This window comes from Crinia signifera, chromosome 6 (assembly GCF_055691185.1).
Source record: "Crinia signifera chromosome 6, ASM5569118v1, whole genome shotgun sequence".
Classification (NCBI taxonomy): domain Eukaryota; kingdom Metazoa; phylum Chordata; class Amphibia; order Anura; family Myobatrachidae; genus Crinia; species Crinia signifera.
The window spans coordinates 292723059-292742011 of record NC_139222.1 but is presented as its reverse complement, the minus strand read 5'-3'; positions in this window follow the sequence as shown (position 1 = coordinate 292742011).

Here is an 18953-nt window from a genome sequence, read left to right as displayed (position 1 = left end):
GCACCTTTTTCTTACATATGCCTCCTGCACCATTTAATGTAACCACGTCCCTGCAGCCGACCAAAAGTACGTTGGTGTATTACAGTACATAGCGATTAGGAAAGTGCCTGTAATGCTCTGTCTTCTCACTGTATCCCCATAATAATACATACACCCACCAACCTCTTCTCAGCTGAGACTTCCCATATACAGGTACTTGTATGCATGCAGGGGAGGGGGGCATTGTGGCCTGCAGGGGTCACTGATGGGGGTGCGCTACAGGGCTTCCCCCAAACTCTCCCCTTGCTGTGACTAGATCTGTTTATGTGGCCGTGGCTTTACCCAGGTAGGCTGTTCTATCAAGATGCTGGTCATAACTCGGGGCCCATTTTGCCCTTCAAACATTGGGCAGGGGGCAGGTTCCTTGCTGAGACGGCCTAGCTGATGTTCTGCTCATCCAGATGTATAATGACTAGATGATCTGCCAGTCCCCACTGGATCCCACTGCATGTATGTCATCAGCCATTACTCCATAAATACTCAGTACTGGGCTCTATTATGGCATCAGTGTGTATACAAACCACCCGTGTTACCATAGTGCGTGGTCGCCCCAGGGCTGGCCAGAGAAAATAACAAGAAGTGACCCGTTTTACCACTCAATCGGGACTGGCATTGCACCCATTAGTCATATTTAGGTGGCTAAATACTAATAAGCGCAATACAAAAGGACAATTGAATACCGTCAAAAGACTTTGGCTGTCAGCGCTAACAAATATGGGGGTTATTCAGCATGCATCCTAATTAGAGAATTGGCAAATTGAGTGATTATCTAATGCACATTGTGTGCGCACGAGCGAAATTACTAGCCGCAGTTTGTCTGACATGATTTTGGGGGCGGGAACATGGCGTGTTCAGGTGTGCCCGATGTTTCTGAGGAAGGTGTGTGACATCCGCAGCCTCAGTCGCAGATTAGTGGCGGCCTCAGACCTCCTCACATTAGCGAATACACGGCGATCTGTGATGCATTCGCACAGGGCGTTTTCTCTTTCTGTCTGGTCAGCGGCTTTCTATCCGCAGTCCACTGCGAATTCTCAGGTAAATGCCCAATAAACTGCAACTCTGCATGTACTGTGTTTAGTACATAACAGAATGTTGTCATATTTCATTGTGTGAGTGCCTAGCTTAGTATTCCTGTCCATTGTGTATCACAGGCAGATGGGCCACATGCTCTGTGCGTATAGTGCTCCTCTGATCCCACAATGCATGCTGTTCCTGTGTGCTGTCAGCATACTTGCCTACTTTTGAAAATGAGTTTCAGGGAGATTGTAGTTGGTAACAGAATTTTGCACATTGCCCCATTGAGGGTGTGTGTCATGCTCCACCCAAAGGGCGTGTATAGTTCCATATATGGAGAGATTGTGAACATGGCACCTAGAAGCGTGGGTGTGCACTGCTACATCTGAGAGGAATCTAGTAAAATGACTTATATCCAAATGTAGATGAGCCCAAAGCAGTCAGTAAGAGCTACTATACTTGGTAAAGTGCTGGGAAATGGTGCTGATGGTTCACTGTAAATGTATGTATCTCTCATTCCTTTTTCCCCATAAAATGTAACAGTGTAATGTGGTTAGGTGAAATGAGAGAGATTGCTAGACTGATGAGGGAGAGAGGGAGATTGCTGCTATTTCAGGGAGTCTCCTGCAGAATGCAGGAGGGTAGGTAACTATGGCTGTCAGTAGTTTCCCAGCAGTACATCGGAAGATACAGCGACATCACTGCGTGTGCTGCTCAGTGACCCCGAGTCTGTGGTGCAGGTGGGAACAGTTACAGGAGATCCCTGTGTGACCTGCACAGTAAATCCTGGCAATTAGTCTGATATATCTGCAGTAATGAGACCGTAAGCCTTGTGAAACCGAATCTGCTTTCTTCTGGGATAATGTGGAAGTCACACGTCTGCTGATCAGTTCCAGCAGCAGCATGGAGGAGTTACACCCTGCACCTCCATATCACACAGCCGCCACAGTGCCCTCACTATACACGCCTGCTGATCAGTTCCAGCAGCAGCATGGAGGAGTTACACCCTGCACTTCCGTATCACACAGCCGCCACAGTGCCCTCACTATACACGCCTGCTGATCAGTTCCAGCAGCAGCATGGAGGAGTTACACCCTGCACTTCCGTATCACACAGCCGCCACAGTGCCCTCACTATACACGCCTGCTGATCAGTTCCAGCAGCAGCATGGAGGAGTTACACCCTGCACTTCCGTATCACACAGCCGCCACAGTGCCCTCACTATACACGCCTGCTGATCAGTTCCAGCAGCAGCATGGAGGAGTTACACCCTGCACTTCCGTATCACACAGCCGCCACAGTGCCCTCACTATACAGGCCTGCTGATCAGTTCCAGCAGCAGCATGGAGGAGTTACACCCTGCACTTCCATATCACACAGCCGCCACAGTGCCCTCACTATACACGCCTGCTGATCAGTTCCAGCAGCAGCATGGAGGAGTTACACCCTGCACCTCCATATCACACAGCCGCCACAGTGCCCTCACTATACACGCCTGCTGATCAGTTCCAGCAGCAGCATGGAGGAGTTACACCCTGCACTTCCGTATCACACAGCCGCCACAGTGCCCTCACTATACAGGCCTGCTGATCAGTTCCAGCAGCAGCATGGAGGAGTTACACCCTGCACTTCCATATCACACAGCCGCCACAGTGCCCTCACTATACACGCCTGCTGATCAGTTCCAGCAGCAGCATGGAGGAGTTACACCCTGCACTTTCATATCACACAGCCGCCACAGTGCCCTCACTATACACGCCTGCTGATCAGTTCCAGCAGCAGCATGGAGGATTTACACCCTGCACTTCCATATCACACAGCCACCACAGTGCCCTCACTATACACTCCTGCTGATCAGTTCCAGCAGCAGCATGGAGGAGTTACACCCTGCACTTCCATATCACACAGCCGCCACAGTGCCCTCACTATACACGCCTGCTGATCAGTTGAAACATAGAATTTGACGGCAGATAAGAACCACTTGGCCCATCTACTCTGCCCCTTTTTTAAACATGTTACCTCAAACCATATTTGATCCTTATTTTTTTGTAAGGATATCAATATGTCTATCCCAAGCATGTTCACATTGTACTACTGTCTGAGGGCCGCATTTATCAAGCAATATTTGCGGTTAAATCCCTGAAAACATCAGTTTTCGGGGGTTCACCGCAAATATTTAGTATCCCCCAAATGTATTAAAGGGGGACCGCAGCAGGGATCTCCGATCCCTGCTGCGATCCTCCCTGCAGCGCCGCTGGCTGCATCCCCCATAGGTTTCTATGGGGGATGTGAAGCTGCCCGAGGTATCAACATCGGGCAGCCCGGCATCGCACCCCTGGGCTATCGCCATTCTGATGTGGCGATAGCCCATTGTAGCCTATGGCTACACATCGCACTGCCCGAGCAGTGGTCAGAGAGGTCAGCCCATAACCGCGCATGCGCTTGCCCCCCGGGTTCCGGGTCAGGGCTTTGCAGGGACGGGCTCCTTTCGAAGACGTGTCCCTGCGCCCTCAACTTTCATACATTCCACCGGTATGATCGCATTTTACAATGCGATCCTGGGCGGTAATATTCCGCCCAGATTGCATTGTAAATGCAATCTTGCTAAATGCCCCCCTATGTCTTTGGATTTCTGAGACCCAAGTTGCAGCAGCAGCAGCAGCATGGAGGAGTTACACCCTGCACTTCCATATCACACAGCCGCCACAGTGCCTTCACTATACACGTCTGCTGATCAGTTCCAGCAGCAGCATGGAGGAGTTACACAAAGGCAAACGCAGGATTGTCAGAAGGGGGTTTCCAGAGGGGCGGAGCAAAGCACGGAGATGGACACTTAGGTGACCCAGTATATGCCGGGTCAGTTAAAGTATTATAGATAGACCAAATGTATATAAATAATAATAAATATATATATATACACACACACACATATATATATATATATACATGCATACATACATACATACATATATATACATACAGGGGCGTTAACAGCAGGGTAGACCCCTGGGCATAGCAATGTATTGGGGCGCCTGCCGATCCTCCAGGGGTGGGGGAAGCTTTGATGTCCTGCGGGTGGTAGGGGGTATTATATCAACCGCTCAGCATGTAGGGCCTGGATCAGTAATTTCCACTAATTACACCTTTACTGGACAGATGGTGGGAGAAGGGGGCATTGGTCTGAATGAAGGGGCCCTGATACATAACTTCCAGGGTGGTACAGGATGTTTAATATGCAGAGGAGGGGAGTATAGTGGAGTGGGCTTATTATTCATAATTTTCTGGTGGGAGGACAGCTTGCTTGACTGCAGATATCTCCAGTTCAAAGAAATAGATTTCTAAGATTTTAATGGAATTAAAAACTAGAGAATCCCACCTACCAAATGGTATTGGGGACTAGGGGATCAGAGTTCAGGAGGCAGAGCAATCTGCCAACGAGAATATAAAACTACATACCAGGTGTGTGGAGCTGGAGCAGTAACCAGCTGCTGGAAGGCTGATATCTCTGGTTCTGGGAACAGTAGAGACAAGCTACTAGTGTCCATCAATCTAAGTCAAACAGAACCTGAAATATCTCACTGGGAAGAGCAATTAACAGGCTTGGATGGGGACCACTGCTTTGAAGTCAGATATCTCCGGTTCCCAAGGGCCGATTTTTAAAATTCTTGTACCCATGGAAAAAGGGGACCCTCAGCTTTTAGCCTTGGGCCCTTAGACTCCTGGGGGGGTTTCTGGGTACTCAGAAACCCCCCCTGCGTGCGCTACTGTTACACCCTGCACTTCCATATCACACAGCCGCCACAGTGCCCTCACTATACACGTCTGCTGATCAGTTCCAGCAGCAGCATGGAGGAGTTACACCATGCACTGCCATATCACACAGCCGCCACAGTGCCTTCTCTATACACGTCTGCTGTTGTCCTTGGCAATTTCTAGCTCTATTATTTATATATATATATATATATATATACATACACACACACGTATGTATGTATGTCATGGGCTTCCTACTAACGAGAAGGTGGCAGAACAGACCCTGTTCACATGGCTGTGCATTCACACCGCGCCGGGTGATTACCGATAGGCTGCGCAGGTGTAACGCCTTTCTGCAATTGTATCTTGCTACTTTTACTATTTGCATGACGTTCACAAGATGATTGGCAAGACGTAGGCGTCTCTGTTGGTGGTAGTTGGCCATTTCGTGGGAGTGCCAAGAAAAATAGAGAAGTGCCAGATAAAATGCTGGGGGTGTCTGAGAAAATATAGGTGTTCCCAAGCATAACCCTGATACCTCGCCACTATCCATCACCCCAGATATCATCACTGTCTGCTCAGCTCCCCATCCCACCACCTCCCCCAGCTCTTACCGATGCTGTCATCATCACTGTCTGCTCAGCTCCCCATCCCACCACCTCCCCTAGCTCTTACAGATGCTGTCATAATCACTGTCTGCTCAGCTCCCCATCCCACCACCTCGTCCCCCAGATCTTACCGATGCTGTCATCATCACTGTCTGCTCAGCTCCCCATCCCACCACCTCCCCAGCTCTTACCGATGCTGTCATCATCACTGTCTGCTCAGCTGCCCATCCCACCACCTCCCCCAGCTCTTACCGATGCTGTCATCATCACTGTCTACTCAGCTCCCCATCCCACCACCTCCCCCAGCTCTTACCGATGCTGTCATCATCACTGTCTGCTCAGCTCCCCATCCCACCACCTCCCCCAGCTCTTACCGATGCTGTCATCATCACTGACTGCTCAGCTCCCCATCCCACCACCTCCCCAGCTCTTACCGATGCTGTCATCATCACTGTCTGCTCAGCTCCCCATCCCACCACCTCGTCCCCCAGATCTTACAGATGCTGTCATCATCACTGTAAGGAATATCTCTGACTATGTGCTCCTCCGACCACTAGGAGTCTCTGTATTTGCAAGTTTTCCCTTAGTTTTGCCCTTTTCCAAGATGGCCAGTTTGGAATCAAAGAGAAGCCATCTTGGATCCTGTTTCCTGTTTAGGCCTATAAAAGGCACTTCCTGGATCTAATCCCTGCTTGAGTATTCTGCTTGCTAAGCTCCTGCTACCTGCCACACGTCTCTACGTTTGAGAAACTTCCTGTGTACCGAACCGGCTTACGGTTGACTACCCTCCTGTTTACCGAACCAGCTTACATTTGGCTATTCCCTGGTATATCTGCTCGGCCACTGGACTTCAGGTAATACCACCAGTATCGTTACAGGATACCCAAGCCTTGCAATGGAGTCCGCTGAGGATATACCTATTAAGCGCCGAGTGGCAAGTTTAACTACTATGCTAATCGAATGCCAGGCAGAGCTAAAATTTCTGAAGGACAGTTTTATAGCTCTTGTGTCACAGATTAAGCAAGAAATTCAAGTTGCTTAACAAAAGGCTCGAGATGCCCATAATGGCTTTCAGGAATTCCTAATTCGCATATCTCAACATGATAACCGTATCGCAGAGCTGGAGAAGCGAGCACCACAATTGTCTGCAGCATCAACATCGTCTGCTAATCTGCCTCTCCCGCCAGCTCGGTTTGGAGGGGACCCTCAAAGTTTTCGTGGATTTATAAATCAATGCCAGATGCATTTCAAACTATATGAGTCCCATTTTCAGTCTGAAAAGTCAAAGATCCTGTGTATCCTTTTACTACTTAAGGACACTGCTCTGGCCTGGGCTTCTCCTTATACTGAAATGTCCAGCCCAATATTAGATCATTTTGAGGAATTTCTTAAAGCGCTAAAACAGACCTTTAGTGATCCAAATCGGAGAGATACTGCAGAAAAGGCATTATTGAAATTACTTCAGGGAAGACGCTCAGTAGTAGAATATACTGCAGATTTCCGAAGATGGGTCCTTGATACTTCATGGAATTCAGAAGCACAGTTGTCAGTTTACCGCAAGGGACTGTCGGAGACCATCAAGGATGAATTAGCTCGAGCAGATGCACCCACTAAGCTGGAGCCTTTTATCAACCACTGCATTCGTATTGATGCTCGATTGACTGAGAGACGACAAGAAAGAAGGACTTCAACCTGGACCTACCCCAGTTATCGGGAAAACACAACTTTAAATAATTATGGTAATTCTGAGACTAAATCCACTAAAGAATTGGATTATGAACCCATGCAAGTAGACACACTTCACAAGCATAGTCTTAATGAGAGAAGGGAGCAACGACGTCAGGAGAACTTATGTCTTTATTGTGGCGAGTCTGGACATTATGTTTCAAATTGTTCCAGAAAACCTCAAAGGACAGTAGCCACCTTAGCAGAAGCAGATTCTTCAGATCAGGAGTCTGTGAATTCCGATATGCCTCAGCATTTGAATGCGATTATTCCACGTCTCTCTACCTTAGCATCCACTGAGAAGACTAAGGAGAACAATGAATCACACTTCTCAATTCAAATTAGATTCCAGATCGGTGCACAATGGGTTTCCACTTCTGCAATGGTGGATTCTGGTGCGAATTACAATTTTATGGACATCATGTTTGCTAAGAGAAATAACATTAAATCTAGGGAGAGAGAGATACCTGTATTAATGGAAACTGTGGATGTCTCCTCTTTGAACTCTGGTCCAGTTACTCATGAAACAGAACCCCTGGATCTTGTAATTGAGCAGAATCACCATGAGACTCTGACCTTCTTACTGATCTCTTCTCAGTTTCCTATTATTTTGGGAATCCCTTGGTTGGCTGCAAATAATCCATCAATTAACTGGGAATCAAAGACTATTTCATTTTCTTTAGAAACTCCTCTTCCTGTGTCTAAATCTGAATCCTCTCTGAAAGAAGTGAGCCATTTAAATAATTCCACTCCTCCTGTATTGGAACAATTACCCCCACAATATAGAGACTTCTCTGACATCTGTAATAAGAAGAATGCTGACAAATTACCACCACACAGATCCTATGATTGTCCGGTGGATTTGTTACCTGGGGCTGCCATACCCTTTGGACGCATTTACCCATTAGCTGAACCTGAGTTAAAGGCCCTCAAGGATTATGTGGATGAAAGTTTAGGAAAAGGTTTTATTCGTCCATCCACATCTCCAGCAGGTGCATCTATATTCTTTGTAAAGAAGAAGGATGGTTCATTACGACCATGCATTGATTATAGAGCATTGAATAAAGTTACAATCAAGAACCGTTACCCACTTCCACTTATTTCAGAATTATTGGAGAGATTTCGTTCAGCAAGGATTTTCACCAAATTAGATCTACGAGGAGCATACAATTTAATACGCATACGAATAGGTGATGAATGGAAGACTGCTTTTCGATGCAAATATGGACACTTTGAATATTTGGTAATGCCTTTGGATTGTGCAATGCCCCTGCAACATTCCAGCACTTCATGAATGACATTTTTAAGGATTTCATTGACCGATTTGTTGTCATCTATCTCGATGATATACTTATTTTTTTCAAATTCCCAAGAGGAACATCAACAACAGGTTCGTTCTGTACTGGAACGTCTTCGCAAACACAGTTTGTACATCAAATTGGAAAAATGTGAATTCCATCAGACACAGATTCAGTTCTTGGGCTATATTATCTCACCTCAAGGTTTAAGAATGGATCCGAGCAAGGTCCAGGCTGTATTAGATTGGCCAACTCCAAGAAATATTAAAGAAGTACAAAGGTTCATAGGGTTTGCTAACTTCTATAGACGATTTATTAAGGACTTCTCCAAGATTGTAGCACCAGTCACTCAACTAACTAAGGGGGTTATTCTAGTCCATTCTTTCTGACAAAATCCTTCTTAGATGGACAAAACCATGTGCACTGCGGGTGGGGCAGATGTAACTTGTGCAGAGAGAATTAGATTTGGGTGGGGTTTTTCTTCAAAGTGAGATCTATATTGAAGTGTAAAATCATGCAGTCAGTATTTTCCCTGCACAGAAACAAAATAACTCACCCAAATCTAATTCTCTCTGCACATGTTACATCTGCCCCCCTGCAGTGCACATGGTTTTGTCCATCTAAGAAGGATTTTGTCAGAAAGAATGAACTAGAATAAACCCCTCAGAAAGGATCATCTTTCCATTGGTCTCCAGAAGCTGAAAGGGCTGTCTCCATACTTAAAGAGAGGTTTACTACAGATCCCATATTAATATATCCTAATCCAGAACTCCCTTTCATCATTGAGGCAGATGCTTCAGATTCTGCAGTTTATTATAGGCAATATTATCACAGAGAATAGGAAAGAAGATGTTATTGCATCCATGTGCTTTTTTCTCTTGTAAGATTCAGAAAGGAATTACAGGTTGAGTATCCCTTATCCGAAATGCTCGGGACCCGGTTTTTGGAATAATTTTTTTTTTTTTGTCATACTTACCTGCCCCTGGTGGGTCCCCGATGGTCCCATGGAGTCCTCCGGCGTCCACAGCAGGCCACCAGCACCGTCTCCGGCGTCTCCAGCGGTCCCAGGAGTGCTTTGCGCAAGTTCCCAGGCGCGCCGGTGACGTCACCGGCGCGCGCGCGCACTCGCGCAAAGCACTCCTGGGACCGCTGGAGACGCCGGAGAGGATGCTGAAGGCCTGCCGTGGACGCCGGAGGACTTGGTAAGTATTAAAAGAGGGTTGGGGGGGGGGGAGGGAAACAAAAAATGTTTTTGAATTATTCCAAAAAACCACGTTTTTTGGAATAATTCGGATACGGGATGCCCGGATACGGGATACCCAACCTGTATGATGTAGGGAATAAGGAACTATTAGCCATCGTGGCTGCTTTTACTGAATGGAGGCATTTGCTGGAAGGTGCTTCACATCAAATCACAGTGCTTACTGACCATCGGAATCTGGAATTTGTTCGTTCTGCAAAGAGACTTTCCCCTTGACAAGCCAGATGGAGTTTATTCCTAAATCATTTTGACTTTGATATCTCTTATAGGCCCGGATCGCGGAATGGGAAAGTTGATGCCCTATCCAGAGCATATATGGAAGACTCACCCCATTGTGAACCAGAAGAAACAATCCTCTCTAAATCAAACTTTCTGGTTGCTGTTGGCAAGGGTGAGCTCTTATTTGACATCAAAGAAGGTTACAGTACAGATCCAATTCTGTTAAACCCTCCTTCAGATTTACATTTAACCTATCAAGATAGCACATGGAAGTATAAACATCGCTTGTATGTACCACCAGCAGCACGATTAAAGGTACTGCAATTTGTTCATGACTCTAGACTTGCAGGCCACAAGGGTGTATCTAAGACTCATGAATTATTATCCCGTTACTTTTGGTGGCCAAAATTCAAGGAAGATGTTAAAAGATTTGTATTATCCTGCACTATTTGTGCCAGGTTTAAGACTTTCGTCTACATAGAGTTCCTGATGATGTCATTTCTGACCGAGGAGTACAATTTACTTCACATTTCTGGAAGCAGTTTTGTAGTTCTCTTAATATTAACATTAAATTATCAACAGCCTTCCACCCTCAATCTAATGGTCAGACAGAGCGCACCAACCAGACATTGGAACAATACCTACGGTGTTACATTTGCCATCTGCAAGATGACTGGGTTAATGTTTTACCAATGGCAAAGTTTTCATACAATTACTCACAACACTCATCCACAGACAGAGTCCTTTTTCTGCAAATTTGGGGTATCATCCAAACCTACTCCCCAATTTTCCACTGGATTCACCCCTTCCTGCTGTTACATTCAGACTAGAGTTCCTACAGACAGAGTCCTTTTTATGCAAATTTGGGGTATCATCCAAACCTACTCCCCAATTTTCCACTAGATTCACCCCTTCCTGCTGTTACATCCAGACTAGAGTTCCTACAGAAGAATCTTGAACTACTAAGAGAAACATTGCAACATGCTCAGAACAGTTATAAGTGTATCGCAGATAGACATTGTAGCGCTGCACCAGTTTTAAACATTGGTGATGATGTCTGGCTTTCTACGCGAAACTTAAAAGTAAGTGTACCCACTCCCAAGCTAGGACCAAAATATATAGGTCCCTTTAAGATTTTGATGCAAGTTGGTTCATCTGCCTTTCGACTTGAACTCCCAAGATCTATGAAGGTTCATCCTGTCTTTCATGTTTCATTACTAAAGCCAGTAGTTGCAAATCCTTTTCCTGGTCCTATTCAAATCAATGAACATGAAGAATTTTTAGTGGAGAAAATTCTAGATTCACGTATATTTCGAAATAAACTTCAATATCTGATACAGTGGCAGGGATATGGACCAGAGGAAAATTCATGGGAACCAGAAGGGAACATCCATGCTCCTCGATTGCTGCGTGAATTTCATCAGAGATATCCAGAGAAACCCTGCAAGGCACCGTCCAGAGGACGTTATTGAAAGGGGGGAATACTGTAAGGAATATCTCTGACTATGTGCTCCTCCGACCACTAGGAGTCTCTGTATTTGCAAGTTTGCCCTTAGTTTTGCCCTTTTCCAAGATGGCCAGTTTGGAATCAAAGAGAAGCCATCTTGGATCCTGTTTCCTGTTTAGGCCTATAAAAGGCACTTCCTGGATCTAATCCCTGCTTGAGTATTCTGCTTGCTCAGCTCCTGCTACCTGCCACACATCTCTACGTTTGACTAACTTCCTGTGTACCGAACCGGCTTACGTTTGACTACCCTCCTGTGTACCGAACCGGCTTACGTCTGACTACCCTCCTGCGTACCGAACCGGCTTACATCTGACTACCCTCCTGTGTACCAAACCGGCTTACATTTGACTACCCTCTTGTTTACCGAACCAGCTTACATTTGGCTATTCCCTGGTATATCTGATCGGCCACTGGACTTCAGGTAATACCACCAGTATCGTTACAATCACTGTCTGCTCAGCTCCCCATCCCACCCTCTCCCCCAGCTCTTACCGATGCTGTCATCATCACTGTCTGCTCAGCTCCCTATCCCACCACCTCCTCCTCACATCTTATTGGTGATATTCTCACTAGATTGTAAACTCCGAGCAGGGCCCTCTTCCCTCCTGATGACAAAGCCCTCTTCTCTTCACATTTCACTCACAGCTCTCCTATACTGAAACACTCAGAGACCATCTTCGTCCGCATACTCATCTCCATCATTGGCATCAAGCCTCTAGTTGTATGTTGATTGAGTCCTCACTACTTATATTTAAGAAGTAATGTGTATTGAACTGTGGCGCTCTTTATTTGTACTCTATTTTTGTTATTTATTCAATGTTATGCCAAGTTTTGTCTCCCTGTATTGCTCCTTTGTACTGCGCTGCGAAACACTTGTGGTGCCTTATAAATAAAATTATAATAATAAAATTCTACCCATGGTCTGCTCAGCTCTTTATTTCACTACTGACTGTTCCACCATTGAAAATACCACAGACTCTACCATAATACCTCCACGCTGATGTCCTCGCCACTATCCAGCTCAACTCCCCATCCCACCACCCGGCCACCAACACTATCCTCACTGTCTGCTCAGCTCCCTATCCCACCACCCGGCCACCAACACTATCATCACTGTCTGCTCAGCTCCCCATCACACCACCCGGCCACCAACACTATCATCACTGTCTGCTCAGCTCCCTATCCCACCAACACTATCATCACTGTCTGCTCAGCTCCCTATCCCACCAACACTATCATCACTGTCTGCTCAGCTTCCTATCCGGCCACCAACACTATCATCACTGCCTGCTCAGCTCCCTATCCCACCACCCGGCCACCAACACTATCATCACTGTCTGCTCAGCCCCCTATCCCACCACCCGGCCACCAACACTATCATCACTGTCTGCTCAGCTCCCTATCCCACCACCCGGCCACCAACACTATCATCACTGTCTGCTCAGCTCCCTATCCCACCACCCTTCCACCAACACTATCATCACTGTCTGCTCAGCTCCCTGTCCCACCACCCGGCCACCAACACTATCATCACTGTCTGCTCAGCTCCCTATCCCACCAACACTATCATCACTGTCTGCTCAGCTCCCTATCCCACCAACACTATCATCACTGTCTGCTCAGCTCCCTATCCCACCACCCGGCCACCAACACTATCATCACTGTCTGCTCAGCTCCCTATCCCACCACCCGGCCACCAACACTATCATCACTGTCTGCTCAGCTCCCTATCCCACCACCCTGGCCACCAACACTATCATCACTGTCTGCTCAGCTCTCTATCCCACCACCTGGCCACCAACACTATCATCACTGTCTGCTCAGCTCCCTATCCCACCACCTGGCCACCAACACTATCATCACTGTCTGCTCAGCTCCCTATCCCACCAACACTATCATCACTGTCTGCTCAGCTCCCTATCCCACCAACACTATCATCACTGTCTGCTCAGCTTCCTATCCTACCACCCGGCCACCAACACTATCATCACTGTCTGCTCAGCTCCCTATCCCACCACCCGGCCACCAACACTATCATCACTGTCTGCTCAGCTCCCTATCCCACCACCCGGCCACCAACACTATCATCACTGTCTGCACAGCTCCCTATCCCACCACCCGGCCACCAACACTATCATCACTGTCTGCTCAGCTCCCTATCCCACCACCCGGCCACCAACACTATCATCACTGTCTGCTCAGCTCCCTCTACCACCACCCGGCCACCAACACTATCATCACTGTCTGCTCAGCTCCCTATCCCACCACCCGGCCACCAACACTATCATCACTGTCTGCTCAGCTCCCTGTCCCACCACCCGGCCACCAACACTATCATCACTGTCTGCTCAGCTCCCTGTCCCACCACCCGGCCACCAACACTATCATCACTGTCTGCTCAGCTCCCTGTCCCACCACCCGGCCACCAACACTATCATCACTGTCTGCTCAGCTCCCTGTCCCACCACCCGGCCACCAACACTATTATCACGGTCTGCTCAGCTCCCTGTCCCACCACCTGGCCACCAACACTATCATCACGGTCTGCTCAGCTCCCTGTCCCACCACCCGGCCACCAACACTATCATCACGGTCTGCTCAGCTCCCTACCCCACCACCTCCTACTCACATATTATTGGTGATATTCTCCCTACTGTCTGCTCAGCTCTTTTTTTCCCCACAAACTGTTCCACCACTAACTATCCCACAACTCCATCATAATACCTCAACGTTGGTGTCTTCACCATCCTTCAACTGACTCAACCCTTACTTACAAAGTTCCCCACAACTCTTCCATCTTACTGGATGCCTCTCTACCGGCATCTCCCAATCATAACAGTTTGCGCCGCTCTTCCATAACCCACCTCTGTGCTATCATACGATCTGAGACTCGACTGGATCCATCTTCAGCTATTGTTTGACACTCCGCTCACCCTGTAGTTTGTAAGCTGTTAGGATCAAGGTCCTTTTTACTCCATGTTATATTGTACGCTTGTGAGCAGGACCCTCCTATCTGTAACTAGTAACTACCAAGTTTATTTAATCACTGTTTCCAATTGTACAGTGTAACTGTCCCTTCTACGTTGCTGTGAAGTGGTGTTCTACCTTCTGCCTGCACCTCCAGCTGTTACTCGGTGTTCGGTATTGTATCTTGTGTCTTACTATGGTGACTGCCTGCTGTGTGTTCGTGTGTCCTCTGTGTTTGTGTTGTGCGTGTACATTATCATGTGTCCCCTGTGTTTGTGTTGTGCGTGTACATTATCATGTGTCCTCTGTGTTTGTGTTGTGCGTGTACATTATCATGTGTCCTCTGTGTTTGTGTTGTGCGTGTACATTATCATGTGTCCTCTGTGTTTGTGTTGTGCGTGTACATTATCATGTGTCCCCTGTGTTTGTGTTGTGCGTGTACATTATCATGTGTCCTCTGTGTTTGTGTTGTGCGTGTACATTATCATGTGTCCTCTGTGTTTGTGTTGTGCGTGTACATTATCATGTGTCCTCTGTGTTTGTGTTGTGCGTGTACATTATCATGTGTCCTCTGTGTTTGTGTTGTGCGTGTACATTATCATGTGTCCTCTGTGTTTGTGTTGTGCGTGTACATTATCATGTGTCCTCTGTGTTTGTGTTGTGCGTGTACATTATCATGTGTCCTCTGTGTTTGTGTTGTGCGTGTACATTATCATGTGTCCTCTGTGTTTGTGTTGTGCGTGTACATTATCATGTGTCCCCTGTGTTTGTGTTGTGCGTGTACATTATCATGTGTCCTCTGTGTTTGTGTTGTGCGTGTACATTATCATGTGTCCTCTGTGTTTGTGTTGTGCGTGTACATTATCATGTGTCCTCTGTGTTTGTGTTGTGCGTGTACATTATCATGTGTCCTCTGTGGTTGTGTTGTGCGTGTACATTATCATGTGTCCTCTGTGGTTGTGTTGTGCGTGTACATTATCATGTGTCCTCTGTGGTTGTGTTGTGCGTGTACATTATCATGTGTCCTCTGTGTTTGTGTTGTGCGTGTACATTATCATGTGTCCTCTGTGTTTGTGTTGTGCGTGTACATTATCATGTGTCCTCTGTGTTTGTGTTGTGCGTGTACATTATCATGTGTCCTCTGTGTTTGTGTTGTGCGTGTACATTATCATGTGTCCTCTGTGTTTGTGTTGTGCGTGTACATTATCATGTGTCCCCTGTGTTTGTGTTGTGCGTGTACATTATCATGTGTCCTCTGTGTTGCGCGTGTACATTATCATGTGTCCTCTGTGTTGTGCGTGTACATTATCATGTGTCCTCTGTGTTTGTGTTGTGCGTGTACATTATCATGTGTCCTCTGTGTTTGTGTTGTGCGTGTACATTATCATGTGTCCTCTGTGTTTGTGTTGTGCGTGTACATTATCATGTGTCCTCTGTGTTGCGCGTGTACATTATCATGTGTCCTCTGTGTTGTGCGTGTACATTATCATGTGTCCTCTGTGTTTGTGTTGTGCGTGTACATTATCATGTGTCCTCTGTGGTTGTGTTGTGCGTGTACATTATCATGTGTCCTCTGTGGTTGTGTTGTGCGTGTACATTATCACGTGTCCTCTGTGGTTGTGTTGTGCATGTACATTATCATGTGTCCTCTGTGTTTGTGTTGTGCGTGTACATTATCATGTGTCCTCTGTGGTTGTGTTGTGCATGTACATTATCATGTGTCCTCTGTGTTTGTGTTGTGCGTGTACATTATCATGTGTCCTCTGTGTTTGTGTTGTGCGTGTACATTATCATGTGTCCTCTGTGGTTGTGTTGTGCATGTACATTATCATGTGTCCTCTGTGTTTGTGTTGTGCGTGTACATTATCATGTGTCCTCTGTGTTTGTGTTGTGCGTGTACATTATCATGTGTTTCTTTACTCATATTTTGTTTATTGTTCACTAATACTACATTTGGAGGGCACTGCGGAATCTGTCTCGCCATAACAATGTATAATGACACAAGTTCTGTGGCCAAATGAAAGTACGAGACCCGAGGCGCGGGACTGGGAACTAACCGATAATAACCCGCTAGGGTCGCTGCCACTTACTGGGCCTGATTCCTAGCTGATCGCTGCATTATGGGTTGTGGTCAGAAGGCGGCATAGTCTCTGGTGGGTTCCTGAGCTGACGGAGGAGCTGTAATCTATTCATTGCTGTGTTCAGTGTATTATTATTTATAGTGTTCTATTGCCAGCACCCTTCTCTTTATCCTTCACACTCTCCTGCTTTCCTGGCAGTAATTTACCATGTGTGTGTATATATAATGCACACGTCCATTCACACTCCACACAAACATATTCACTGTCTGACAGCTACTCATCTGGAAGTGTACAATACGGGACTGTATGCGTCTCCATACACGGGTCCCATCATGCCTCCTATTCTGTGTGTCTCCACGTCACTGCCTCTACACTGCTGGCTATCAGCGTTCTCCTGCTCATCGGCAACACAAAACCTTACTATTAAATGTGATCAATCAGCCTACAGTTACACCTGTGAGGGTAACACTGAGTGAGACCTTCAACGCAGCCAACCACCATCCTCTTCCTGTAATGTGCAGAAAGATGCCTGACCAGGAGAGACAACGACGTACCAGTACTTCTACCGGTGACTGTGATGTTTCCATCATAATATCTAGCAGTGCTCCTCCCAGTGATTGTGACGTTTCCATGATCTATTCTAGCAGTGCTCCTCATAGTTTATTATATCAGTATCTAGCAGTGCTCCTCCCAGTGATTGTGACGTTTCCATGATCTATTCTAGCAGTGCTCCTCATAGTTTATTATATCAGTATCTAGCAGTGCTCCTCCCAGTGATTGTGACGTTTCCATGATCTATTCTAGCAGTGCTCCTCAGTTTATTATATCAGTATCTAGCAGTGCTCCTCCCAGTGATTGTGACGTTTCCATGATCTATTCTAGCAGTGCTCCTCATAGTTTATTATATCAGTATCTAGCAGTGCTCCTCCCAGTGATTGTGATGTTTCCATGATCTATTCTAGCAGTGCTCCTCATAGTTTATTATATCAGTATCTAGCAGTGCTCCTCCCAGTGAATGTGACGTTTCCATGATCTTTTCTAGCAGTGCTCCTCATAGTTTATTATATCAGTATCTAGCAGTGCTCCTCCCAGTGATTGTGACGTTTCCATGATATAATACCAAAACAAATGATAGATTATTTGTGGCGTAATGCTGCCTTTGAATCACAATTCCCGAAGTTACACCTTTACTTCAAAACCTACAACTAGAAAAAATGGAATCTAGATATAAAGGGGCAATGAATATTGTTCTTTTATTTGCTGCACACCACGGCTTGAGTTCAACAACTTTGAGAACGACCATACCCCATCAAAAAAGAGGACATTTGGCACAAAGTTATGAGTATTCATTGCGCCTTTATATCTATATTCCATTTTTTCCAGTTTCCATGATTTAATCTAGCAGTGCTCCTCATAGTTTTCATTATATCAGTATCTAGCAGTGATCCTCATAGTGATTGTGGGAGGAGCTTGTGTTCAGGTCTGTGACGTTTCCTTCATTAGATTATCATGCAGTGCTCCTCATAGTTATTGTGGAAGGAGCTGGTGCTCATGTCTGTGACTGTGACATTACCATCATTACATTATCTAGCAGTGCTCCTCCACGTTCTCCTTTTGGGAGTGATTTTCTTAAAATATAACTTTTAATCAAATGTTATTAAAATTATTTTATATAAAATATTTGGCGGAACTTCACTATTTAATGTGACGTCTATATCTGTATTAGGACAGTAAATTGTGTACGTATATGCCCTCCGTGGTAACTGATAGTGTTCTATGTTGTAGAATAAACTGCTAGAAAGATTAAATTATACAAAAGTGCCAGCAAAAACTTGCTCTTTTGAAACCGATCAATGGATGACGGCACCAGATTTTGATCCACGGAGACCAACAAACGTACACTGTCTTTTTTAATGTCATTTATGTATGTGTGTCCAGTCTAGTTATATGTCTGTCTAGTAAAAATTAATAACATTTGATTAAAAGTTATATTTTAAGAAAATCACTCCCAAAAGGAGAACGTGGGGAACCCCTCACGAGGTCCCCCAGTCTCCCCCACACAGTGTGAACTAGCAAGAACAATTTACTGTTATCAGACTACTACAGGCCTTGCTTTTCCACTTGCAGACATTTACCCTCCTCTTGAGAGGTGTTAATCTGCAAACTTATTAATCAACTGACAGGTGAAACAGTGTGTAACCCGCCTAACTCTGTATTTATCTTTGTGACCAACTAAGATACGTAGGGATTTTTTTGACAGGTACCCATTCAAATTTCTACTGGGCAAGTGGGCCAAACCTCCGTGTCTAGTATATGGGGATCCAAGCGTGCGGCTTCAGTCCAGGTTTTCAGTCCTTCATAGCCACAGCTGGTAATTGGTCTGATTGCAGTAACAGGGATTTAAACCCTGCTCAGGGTGCTGATGCCAATAAGTGGCCAGTTCCTAGGCCCAGGTATTGTAACGCTAGACTGTCAGTGTTC